The sequence below is a fragment of the Charadrius vociferus genome, unplaced genomic scaffold (genome assembly GCF_000708025.1).
Source record: "Charadrius vociferus isolate BGI_N301 unplaced genomic scaffold, ASM70802v2 scaffold163, whole genome shotgun sequence".
NCBI lineage: Eukaryota > Metazoa > Chordata > Aves > Charadriiformes > Charadriidae > Charadrius > Charadrius vociferus.
Window position 1 is genome coordinate 3,860,822 of NW_009648332.1, and position 13,372 is coordinate 3,874,193.

Below are 13,372 nucleotides of genomic sequence, written 5' to 3' on the forward strand. Positions count from 1 at the left end.
AAGAATACCTGTATGTATAAACACAACTATTACAATGCTCAAACAAGCTAAAGTAACTGACATTAATATTCAGTTATTACAGTACATATGTGACATCCATCTACTATTACAAAGCACAGTTAATGAATCATTTAGAAAACTACCCACAGACCGATTAACAGTCTTATCTCCCTACTACATGCATAAACAATAGCCAATGGCTCAATAAATGTAAGTATACATGCTTTATATTTACAAAATTTGTTCTCAGCAGTCTAAAAGAAGGTCTGCACATTGAAAGACTGTCACATACATACACTGAAAGCAACTTGTATTCAGCAAATAATTAGCACCCATTCTTGTAAACTGAATTATATATACTCCAATGCCCATATTCCACAATAAACAGAAATTAGTTTGATATGTATGGAAAAAAATCTGTAACAATTAAAAAAAAATCTTAAGAATAAGTGTTATTTATAAGCACTAAATAGAAGCTTTTTTAAACATACCAAAAGCAATCTTTTCCTAACATCAAAAATCTGAAAAAAATTTTAAGAAATATGGAGAATTCACACAGACTTATCCATTTCGAGGCCTCAGAAGTCAAAAAAGTTATCTATGAATAACAAACTGTTCACAGCACCTAAATGCCAAGAAAAATGATCATGGTAAATTACATCACATGAAGAATTCATGAAGTCTAATTTTATATTATTTCTAAGTGTTCATTAATGAACAAACTCAGAACATTCTCCCATAAAAAAGAATTTAGATAAATAATGCAAAGCTCTTACTTTATCTAAAAAGGCTCTTTAATTAGCATTGCAAGTTGTTTGCTTTTACAAGTGAAAACAAATGGTGCCATGGCAGAGGTCCCATAGCCATCTCCACAGAACAAGGATGACAAAAGGAGAAACAAACAAAACCTCTCAAAGAACAAAAAGTGTAGATTCACAAAGGTTTTCCTTCTTTAATGAGAAACAGGCTTTAACTCCCAGCATATCTGCTCTTTCAAATGGAGTCAGCACAGCACAGGTCTCAGTCCCACAAGAACTTTTCTACAGGTGAGGAAAGATCAATTTAGAGGAGGTGCCCGACCCATCCATCCACAGCCCTCCTCCCACCTGCTGATCTGCATCTGAAGAGCCATGCCAAAGCCAGAAGGTTGGTCCTCAGGTGTGAAGTGGACCATACAGACACATCCCACACAAGGTCCCCCAGCCCAGCACTCAGGGGGATGAAGTGCGCCTCTGCATTTTTGCAGAATGAGGTAGTGGACCATAAAGTATTCAGGACAGATCATGTCTTCTCCCCATAGGAGTGTTCAAAATAATAAGTGATTTTAAGTATTTATTGGTTTCAAAACCACAACTCCATCCGGAGTGAGGACTGTGGGCACCTGAGCTTCACGTACACATTACGGGGGCCTCTCTCTGAAGTGACCTTAGGAGAGGCAGAGATGCCGTGCAGCTCCACTACAGATTTCTTCTCTGTAACACAACTGTCAAATTTCACTGTCAATTACATTTTTATTAAAGCTTATGTACTGCACAACTAGACTTTGCTATTATTTACCTAATAAATACATCATGAACATGAAATAGAGGAGGAAAATGAAGCTTTTGAGTAAATCTGCCTGAAGGCAAATCCAATATCCCAGAAACAAATCATTATCTAACCCTCCATATTTTGACGTGCTCCCCACTCATACACACTTCTACATGCTCCATCTCCACCTCCCTTCAAGGAAGCCGTATTTAATATTTTAAATATAGATGTAGCTGAAAGTCTCAGCTCTGAAAACCAGCAGTCTGGCTCTCGTGGCAGGGATACAGTCTTCTTACAAAATCTTGGTTTCAGAATGCACTGTGCTCAGGTTGAAATAGCGTTCAAACATTTTCAGCAAATTCCCATTTATGGGTGCCACAATAACTGTACAGAGCACACAAATGATCCAAATGGAGAAGACAACAGATGCATTCGTTTTAAGAGGCAAGCTTCAGTTCAAATATAAAGGAGAAAATTATTTTCTTTAATAGCTAAATTTATCCTGATCTAAATCCATTACAGGCTTTTGCACGAATATGCTATAACAAAATATTCTGTCCCCAATCTGCAGTGAAATGAACACAAAGTTTATTGGCAGTACTACTTGTTATCACAGCAGTGCCTGAAGGATATAACTGATACCAGCACCAAGTTGTGCTAGATACTGTACAAATGGGTAGTAAGGGCTGGGACTGCCGCTGTACCAACACAACAACAAAAAACAGAAAGGCAGAACCTGTCATTTTTATTCCAAGTTTCACAGAAGGGAAAAATCAAACCAGAGGAAAGTATCCAGCCAAACTGCTGAAGTTACACAGTAAGGTGTGACAGCTCCATAACACACCACCCTATCCTCAGCCCCGGCCCAGTGATAAGGTCACCACTCCTAATAACTTTTTCAAAAGGCAAAGCAGCATTATGATGCTCCAAATGGCACTTTTTTTTCTTTTGGAAGTTTCAAATAAATGTATCTTCTGTTGCTGAAGTATGGACTCTACAGTATTGCCTTTGTTCCAAATGGCACTTATTTTTTTCTTTTGGGCGTTTCAAATAAATCTATCTTCTGTTGCCGCAAAGTATGGACTCTACAGTATTGCCTTTGATTTCAAGGAGAAAATGGAATGAATGGGGAAAAAAAGGAGACAAGAAAGTAAGTCACAACCATTTCAACACCAATAACTACTAAGGTATCAGTAGAGGAAGCCACCCTCCACAATAACCACACACACAACAGGAACAAAGGCAACATATCACATACTTTATACGGTCTCTTACCCTTCCTGCAGGTACTCTGGGAATGAGAAACTGGAGAACTACCATTAGCATACATACAGCTCAGCACTCCCCAAAGCCCAGAGGACTGGGGAGTAGATGCATGTGGGGAGTAGATATGCGGTCAAGCACTCCATGCACAGCTATTTCTGGGAAGCACGATAGAAGTGCTGCACTGCAGATTTGTAAGGACAAAACCACTCTTCCAGAAGCAGAATATAGTTACGGCTCTATCTATTACCTCAACTCACAATATTTGAGGTTCTTTATGAACTTTTACTGCGCTTCATTTACAATCACCATTTCCAGCTTCTTCACTTCTTGCGATGACTATGGAGAAGCTATGCATGTTTGAAACCTCAGAGGTGTTTGGCTCTACTCTTCAGTGTTCTCCAAACGTCTTACAAAAGTCTACAGCAAACGTGCTCAACAGCACTAATGAAACAGTAAGTGGGGAAAATTAGTATAATAGGTGATGGTCACAGAAGTTTCCTACTTGCCCCTGTTATCAGAGTCACCCTTTTCCCTAAAACAAACTTACTTCTAGAAAGCCAGCCACCTACCCCTTCTTCAGTCAGACTGGTTTCACCAGAATCTGCCTGTAAGCATTTCTGCTATTAATTGTAATTTACACATGAAGATATGGGAGAACACAGCCTTGATCTCAGAGCCTTCAGACACCACTTTGGAATATGGCTTTGGAGAAAGCCATTGTCAGAAACACCTAGAGAGGAAAACAGATGTATCCCCGATCTATTAGATGGGTTACGCAATTAGCTCAGGTTAAAACCCCTTACAGTCCCTTGTGTCCCACATGCCACCAACCGTAACAAACGCCAGTGGGAGGGGGGTGTCCTACTTCTGTGCTGGGACACGGCAATCAGTGGCTCCTGACCACACACGTCCCCAGGGGTCACCAGCCACCTCTGCTCAAAGGTCTGTACCATTTTTAAACTTGAACAAAGGCAACACGGTCAGGCTCTGCCTTCTGAAGGAACATCTATTTCCTCTTCAATCACTCCTCTACTTCTGCCAAATTCGTACCAGGCAAGTCTGTACCTAAAATTTTACAAGGGCTTTATTTTATTTAATTTATTTCATCATTCTGGATTGCTCCTTATTCTCTCCTGGCTTTTCATCTGGATCTACTATTTCTTTCAAGACACATACAAAGAACAGGAGGAGTCTGAAAAAAAAAAAACAAAAACGATCTCAACAATAAGAAGACATCTTTCTTTGATTGATGCTCCAAGCCAAAATTTGATGAAAACATCCTCTTTTTCTCCGTGGATTGCATTTTATTAGGCAGATGCCACGAAGGCAAGAGGTCTCCCAGTGACTGCCTGCACCTCTTGACAAAGAGGCTGTGACTAACAAAAGCCATATTTAAAATCTGTGCTAGCAGGGTGATAAAAAAAGAAACACACCAAAAACATTAAGTCTACGAGGCAAACCCTGAAAGATTGGAGAGGGCTTCTCAAAAGCCTGGATACTAGATAATATTACTACTAAAACAAGAATATGGTAGAGACCAACATCTAAGACACATCCTCAGTCTAAAGGACATACAGCCTAAAAATACACTGAAACAGAAGCAAAGGAGTTTGAGACTTTTTGTATTTTTGGTTACTTTCTGAATTTTATTTTTAGCTCAGAGTTTTGTTTCCTACTCACTACCTACTTGTTTAGTTTACTGGCTATATTACCAAGTTATATATTACAGATCTATAACTGACTCGGGAAGATGTATGTTGCACTGTGTACTGACGCACAGATTCCCACAGGTACGTACACGTTCATGTAAGAAGGAGACAGCTGCAAGTCTTCAGCTGCTGTAGACCTGTCACAATTCCACTTTATGTTTTTCCCTTTAAGAAAATAATCTAGAATCATTTGCAACCCGAGAACTGACACAGTGAAAGCTGTACTACAAGCCATACTGAAACCTAAAAACGTCTACTTACCAGAAGGCAAAGCAAAGCAAGGAACTGAGCAGGCTCTCCATGAAGCCTAGGAACATCCAACCCCCCACCGCTGTTACTTCTACTGAAATTGTAGAAACGAAAGCTACAATTTTCAGAAGCCCTTAAGCAATCTAAGATTCATTAATGTTCACTGCAATGGGATTTCAGCACCAAATCCGTAAGTTCTTCTGAAAATGTTGCCCGTGCATTTTTTCATACAAAGACAGGCTTGTATTAGGCAGGAATGGATGGCTTAACAAAACCCATGCCACAACCAAGATATTTTAAGGCTCTGTCCTCAGAGAACCTTAATGAAGACACACTGGTAAATGCAATTAGGAAACACTAATCAACATGTGTACATCTTGACTGCTGGAAACAACATCTCTATGGATACTGCTGCTTACAGGTCTAAGAGACCCCAAAAATAGGACCTAGCTGAACATCATAGTTTCCATCTCCATCATTAGAAATGTTAGTTTACTGCAAAGTGACTGCACATTTCTCTTAAAACTGAACTGGATTATTAATAAAGAAGAAATTTACAGCTTTTCTACAACTCACCTGTAAGCCTACAGCTCTGTACCACACTAATACTGCTTATGGAAATAATCTTTCCATGCAATGTAGGTATTCATTCTAGCTTTGTCTACCGTAGGTCTGTTAGAGAAGCAAGAATTACTCTGAAGTAATATGGCCATCACCATCTTATAGGTCATGAGCAGGTAGCAGAAGTTGAAGACTTTAGAAAATCCTGGTGGAAAAATGATCAGAAGTTACCTCCTAGTATGCAGGGGCAGCTCTCTGCCCTGATGGTCTCACAAAAGGAGCATCTACACAATGGCTTAAATGAGAATAAGTTTTAATGCACCATATCGGATAAATATCTCAATAATACCTCACTTCAAATGACCTCATGCATAAAAGCATCAATGCTAAGCTCAAAGACCCATTACCACAGATTAATAATATATTACTCATCAATAAAGGACAAAATATGAAGTACATATGCATGTATCTGTCACAGGTCAGGCTAACAGATCCTAATGGTGTATCCTGGACATAAACTCTATTAAATCGCTGTACTGAGGATGGGAAACATGCCACAGGCCAAATCAAATACCCTCCTTACTCTAATTACTAAGGTGCCTCCTAAAATTTCCAAGTGAAATCGTATTAAAAGTCACCAAAATCTTATTCGAATAAACACACACCCCCTGAACACCAAGAAACTAAAAATCCTTCAAAACTCCTCTTTAAAAGCAAATGAGCAAACCTCATGGATAATGTAGTCCTGGGTTTAAGTGCAATTCTGCCACAGCAGCCAGCAGGAGCTCTGCCAACCGCGGCCACTGGTCGAGCACAGGGGCTTGTGGTAGGCTGGGACCCAGGCCACCCCTGCGGTCCTCCCGCAACACCCATAGGTGACGCTTTGATTAGATGTCAACAGGCAACTGGAATAATGGCAGCGTTATTAGAGACCTCTAGGCAGAAATGTCCTAACAACCTAAACGCCTAAGAACAGCTTACTTGAGCATTAATAGAGTCAAAATAACGAAGTGACCGCCCTTTCTATTTGCTAGCTTTGCCTTACAATCCTCAGCAGTCATAAGCAGACTTTTTAAAATTTAAGAGCTGGATCCACTCCATCCGTGTGTGTCACCTCAAAGGAGGAGGACTCAAGTGACAGAAGTGACACTGTGTCGTTATTAAAAGTAATACATCACCTAAGCATCCCTGACTAGTGGGGCATTCCGTCCAGGTGTCCCGGTCCAGCCCAGCGTTGAAACGCTGGAGGGGAACATGGCTCCTGCAGCGGCCGCAATGGCTACATATGGCCGCAAAGCTTCTCGATAACCAAAAGAACAGCACACAAAACAACGTTCATTTTTGCAAAGACTAACGATGGAAATTAAACTCAATTTCTACCCCAGTGAGCACCAACATTTAGTGAGCACTTCTTTCAGTAGTTGGGTAATGACAAGCACAGACAATAAGAAAAGGATTCTAAAAATATAAACTATGCTCTATAAATTATCAAACACAATGTCAAATTCTGAAGTGCACTCTGGAATCTCTCACAGAGCACAGGAAATACAGAAAATGATAATTTTGTCCTGGCCCAGTTAGTCTGAAGAACAATATGCTACTGAGCTGGATCATGGAGTTAGTTCCCATCAATAGTCACACTAAAAATGGCCACAGCCACCACCGTAGTTGCGCACTAAATTTTTCAGGACCCTCTGCATTAAGCAAAGAGATTAATTCCCTGAACAGCTGCTCTCACAGGAAGGGAATCGACAGCAACACTGCTACAGTATAGCTGGCACGCACATATTAGGAAGAATTTCCAGCATTCACGCTTTCTGCTAAAAATCAACTTCCCCCTACTCATCTACTGCCAGTAACTTCATTTGGAACAAAGATATACAGGGAACAGTATTAGAACTATTTTTATTTAAGGAGCATTTGTTTACATGCATTATTACTTCCTCAGTGCCGTGACTGTGCCTTCTGCTCTACAGAAATAACAGGGTGAGCCTTTGCCCACAAGTTCTGCACATCGTAAAACAAACAGTCAAAGATCAAGGATGACCAGCAGAAGATAAAATAGAAGTACCACAATTAATAGTCACATTTATAAACCCTTCAATCAAGTAAAAACACCAAATACCCCCAAATATCTCTGATCCCAAATGCAGAATGCATTAACACTTAACAGAATAGTGACTTAAACACAGGCTGTTTCATGCCATTGATTTGTGAATTTTATATTATCTAACATCAAATTGCTGACCGTTATGGGAGTCTCCATGTCAGCTTAAAAGAACTGAGAAAAGGCACAGCCTCCTCACCAGATTACCATCTAACTCAGCAAGAAGGTCAATGAGTATTTTGACCATGTGGTTACTACGACCCTCTCAAACCAAAACTGCTATAAACAGGTTGACTTCCACACACCTTAAGCACATCGGACATCAAGAGTTTAAGTTAACCCAGATATTAAAAAAATCCCCAATGCAAAATCTTCTGAGGAAGTTTAGTCTAGCAATAACAATTCTCAAAGTCACAAATATCAGTTTTGCTTTCAATAGCAATGAGAAGCATGGACCTCTGGCAACTGTCCTGACCTGCAGCAGGAGAGACAAGGGGATAGAGCCGGTTCTGGGAATTCCACATCCTCACTGAGCAATTAGACATAGCATTACAAGAGGAGTCAGACCTACATTAAATTGTAAGTTGCGAGTATTGCTGTCTTTGCTAGTTCTGCAGTATGCAGTAATCAGAGATTGATAAAGAGAGGAAAAGTAAGGAGGACAAGCTTCCTTCATCCCTCATATCCCTACAAAAGCTCTCCAACAGTACTCAACCTGGGAGTAAATACTTCACAATGCTCAGAAAAAACCCACCATCGGCTACTCCAAATAAGCGCGCGTGCAACTACAGGCCAAGACACAGGGCCCAAGGGCAGTGCGGTTACCTGCTCCAGCAGCAATCTTTTGTTCTCTACATGGAGGGTCAGATGGGACGTTCTCACCAAACGTCCCTCGGGAAGTGAAAACCAGAGGGAGCTCTTTGGTTTTCCTTCCACAGCTCTGTGAACGCAGCCGGGTACACAGAGTGGCTGGATCTGAAGGACTTAATGCTACTGGAAAGACTCCAGTGGCATTGCTGCCCTCTGCCAACACCGAAAATCACTTACGTGGACAGAGACGCACTACGCGTAGAACCTTCTTGAAGCACTGCGAACGACAGAACCACCTCCCATAGGCATTTACGCCTGTTTTGAAACAAACATATATTATCATATCACCTCTACCTCCAAGACTTCAGGATGCTCAAAAGCCAAATATACTGCCAACCCAATTCTGAAAAAATACTGGCGCACGGCTCCAGACTGGCAAAAATACCAACCATAATGTATAAGTGCTTTTATAGCAATAAAAAAAAAGTGTAATATTAAAAGAATAAAACAAATTATACTTTTTTTTAGAATTCAAGGACATAATTTCCCATCACAACAGCATCGCTGACGCAATTGCGTGTGCCTTAGCAACAAAGGCGTACTACAGAATTTTATATACATCATGACTCTAAACATTGTCAAAGCCAGCCTTAGCATTTTACTGTGCAACTAAACCATTTCCCAAAAGGACATACAAAGGTTTAGCTATCCCCTTTTTAATTAATTTTTCTCTTAATATCCGCCTTTCTGTCCCATTTAATTAAGCATTCCTAACTGGTTCACAGCATTTCTTCACTTTTACAGATTTTCTTCTTCACTGAGGTGAAAGTCCTCACCTAAGACACAATCCAGAGTAGAACAATAGGTAAGACAGACTCTCAGCTTCCTCCCTATTTTTGGGGGCCTTAAAGAAGCAACATGCATTAGGAGCTCCAGAATGGTTAGAGAAAACACGCATTATCATTACAGAAGATAAAGATTAACCCAACACTGGTTTTATTAAGCTAATTCTTAATGAATTTATGCAAGCAACATAAGTGCTACAAATTGGACAATGCTAGGTAGCTGCAAAAAATTAATTGCATTATTATAATCTCATCTGAAAGCATTTAATTTCTAACACTGATGTTCCAATGCTATTGCAAACCCTGTCTGAATATTTATTCAAGTAAACAACAAACAAAAGGTCTCATCTTCAGTGCCCCAAGCTATCATCCAAAACTGGTTATAATTAAAGGTGTGAACAACAAAGTAAGTAACAAACCTACAAAGTCAAGGTTCTGAGAAATTAATGGGCATCACACCACTGCACCAGTTCAAATTTATCACTCATTATCTCCCCAACTAGCACGGTGCTGTTTCACATATTTGTGCCTCCTTCTCTTTCCTCCAAGCCTTTCCTGCCTTTTCTAGATGGCTAATTTTAGACAATTACTGCCTCTGACACATTGAGACCTTTTCTCCCTCCTTTCTTCCTCTTGCTGTAAAGCTAGTGACCTACAAAAGCCCCCTGCACCTAAAATATTCCAGTATTTTAGAAAGCAAAGATTGATCATTTGAGGGGAAAAAGCAAGCAAGCAAATAGTCGTTGAATATCTGTTTCTCCAACATCATCACTTTACATTCTCTCAAATGGTTAAACGTACTCAAATGCAACAGCTAAAGTAAGGTACAGGTCCCCCCCCCCCATTAAATGCTGATTTTTATCACGATTAAATCTATTGTACTTGAACTGAAATGTTACCCTCCTCTTGGCAAAATTATTTCGAAAATGAGAAATGTGCCTTGCTTTTAAAGTTACTGGGAAGTCCTACACTGCTGGTAACTGGGCATTTACGCCAACAATTGGAAAGTATTGCATTACACGAACACCCTTTCCCTTCTCATACAAATCCCAGCATTTTCCTTAAAGTCCATTCAAATGAGCAGGAAAGATACACACGCATGAACACGCACAGAAAAAATACATGCATACCCATCTCCTGCTCCATCCTACTCGGAAAGAAAGGGAGAAAGAGCAAGAGAGGGAGAGGAAGGCAATGGGGGAGGGGTGACTTTCCATCACAGATTAACAAATTTTGCAAAATCTGGCCTATCCTTTCCAGAGGTACCACGCTTTTTAACGTCGCCTCGCTTGCAAAACGACCGTTTGCGCCCACTTCTCCCCCAAAAAACCCCAATGACATTGAAAAAAATACTGCATTGCAGTATTTGCCAGTGCATCGGAGTGTATCCAGTCAGCTGTCCCACAGACAAACAAATGTACATTTTAATGTGTCCAGGCATGTAAATGAGTTGTCTAGTGGACATAGATTGCCAAAACAGACAAGTGGATTTGTCAAGTTATCTGCATCTCTCTCCCTCTCGCTATAATATTCTCTGCCACTGCCCATTTCTTGCCTGGGGTGTTTGCTGAAATTATTTTGGAAGTGCAAGTTCCCAAAGAAAACAGCAAATTCCCCTGCCAGAATATGGGACGCAATCGCACTTTATTTTCTCTTGAAAAAACCTCAGGGTGTGGAGCGGCTCTAGGTTATGTACCAACAGTACGACAATTACACAGAAAATAACCTGCATTTAATTAGTACACTCCCAGCATACCAAGTAGGAAGGTTGAGGAAAAAAATTCACTGTAACCTAGAAGATATTATTTCAAAAAAAATAATACATTAAATATATGTAAGATCAACGCAACTGGATTTTCTCTCAATAGAGTCACAATATTTAACAGGACCAAGTAAAGATGATGAAGACTATTCCAAACCCATTCAAACGGGATTTTTAAGTATACCCCTTCGAGCTCATTGTAACCATCCTTTGTCACAACAGCTCGGGCTCACTTTGAGAGAGCTCAAAAAGGTAAAATTAATAAAGAGGAAGAAAGCAAAGGAGGCAACCAAGCCCGTCACCAGTGGAGAGGCATCCCTGTATCTAACATGGGAACTTGATGAGTAGAGTACACGGGGATAGGATTTTAAACTGATGGCTGGTATTCACCTTGCATCAATATCCAACTGTAAAATTTCATCCTTTCTCACTAGTAGTTCACCAAGACAACATTTTTTTTTTTTAAAAAAACAACCTATGTCTAAAGACAACCACATTCTCTCCACCTTTTTGTCTGAGCAGAAAGAGGTTTTAACATTTTGATCTTTATTATCCGTAGCAGCCCGAATTAAATTTCACTAACTTAATAGCTGTTTTTCTATATGAGGATCTACAATGCAATCTTTTATATGCAAAAAGAAAATGTCACTATGTACATGCAGGCTGTATTCATTAATATAATCTTAAAACAAAGAAAAGAGGAAGATCGGGGGAGTAACACGTGCACCATAAAACAAGGATTACATTATTTTAAAATCTTTGTAGAAACACCAAATTGAACAGAAAATGAAAATGTAACTACTAGCTGATGGCTCTTAAAACAAACAATGCAGCTGTGTATAATAAAAGGCACCCTTATTTATTGTCATGACTAAGTTAACAGATTTAGAACACAGTATCTCTGTTTTGGACAGAGGAAAAATTATTTTACTCTCACGTACAACTACAATGCATGTCAGAATACATCTCTGCACATGCACAGACTGTAAAATACAGAATTTTACACACACCCCCTTCAAGGATCCCCCCCATTGTAAAGCAGTGCAGTTTTCAGAGGGCCGTTCAATTACTTCTTCTCAGAAAGGACTGCAGCAGAAGCAATACTTAAAACAAAGCAAATTAAAATGGGGGTTTAATTTCTTTAAATTCATATTTAAACTAAGCATGACCATTCCTGCCAGAACTTTCATGCAAAGTAATCCTGCACCAGAGAAAGGAAGAAAGTAAAAAACATTTGAAAATCTGAAGACAGAAAGGAAGGCATGTTCTGTATTCTTGCTTTGCCTCTCTTGTGCCTCCTGATGTGTGATAGATGAGCATTTTCTGGGCAACCACATTTTTCTATCTTTTACGCTACCGTCTATCACTTACTAGTCTACTACGCTTTTTTAGCACTTCTAGCACCAATAGCCTTGTTTAAAGATGCACTTCTGCTGTTTCCCATTATTGTTCACCACTACAATGACAGACCGTCACAATTAGCAAAATATTCAGCCGCAGTTTAAAAAGTAAAGTTGCCACAAGGAGCCCGACATTGGAAGTGGATATTGCTCCAGCAGATATGCAATAGACTGTGGTTAAAGGTGGGGCTGGAGACGAAGAGGAGAATATAATCTCATTATTCCTGTAAATTCCGCTCAGCGCATAAACCCTAGGATATGGTGAACTCCCCTGAACTGATTATTCTGCCATATAACCATCTGATTTTGTAAAAATACCAATATCACTTAACACAAAATCACTGCTTAGGGTAAATTCATTCTACCTACTGTTCTCATAGGGACATTTGCTGGAAAATTCTAAGAAATGATTTGCAGAAGCTATCAGCTGTGGGAGTTCACTATTATACCTCTGTCAACTTCATTCAATATAATTTACATTTTTTTTTATACTGCCTCACAGGATTCCTTGCAATTTTTTGCACGTACAATTTCACAGCAGGGAGGGGGAAAGGCAAAAGAAAAAAAAAAGAGAAAGATAACCCTTCTTTTGCAGAGGAGAAAGAACAGATGCTTAAAACCAGATTTCTAGAAATCACTGTAAGCCTGAGCCAGAAATGTAATTAACACCTATTTATAAAGAATAATTAAAGTTGTGACTGCCACAAAGAACAGCAGAGATAATCGAGGTAGCCCCTGGTTTGGGGTTTTTTCTTTTTTTTAGATTTTTTTTTTTTTTTTTTACACTGTTTGCAGTATTCCCACATGATTGCCACCTGCTCCCCCACTCAGCTTCCCCTATGCTCGTTTCCCCGGCAACCTTTCATTGGCTTTTCCTCCCAGCTATCGCTTTCAGTTCGGCTGCTCAGTCTAATCTTATTTGTTTTACACCCATCAAAACAAGCAGCCAGACAAAGACAATCCTGTAAGAATGGGAAAAGACCGTCGCTTTGTTTCCCCAGTTATAATAAATATCCGCAGCAAAAGTCTGCAAAACGTTAAATTAAGGGGGAAGATGGGGGGGGGTGGTGGATGGATGGATGGGGACACCCCCTCCCCAGCATCCCGTGGGGCTGGCAGGAGGGAAGGGATTG

At 39.9% G+C, this 13,372-nt stretch overlaps 1 protein-coding gene across 2 annotated transcripts in view; it reads right to left on the reverse strand.

The window, feature by feature from the left end:
* ELAVL4 (ELAV like neuron-specific RNA binding protein 4) overlaps positions 1-13,372 on the reverse strand; it is a 66,439-nt gene that overhangs the window by 48,793 nt on the left and 4,274 nt on the right. The window lies entirely within an intron of this gene.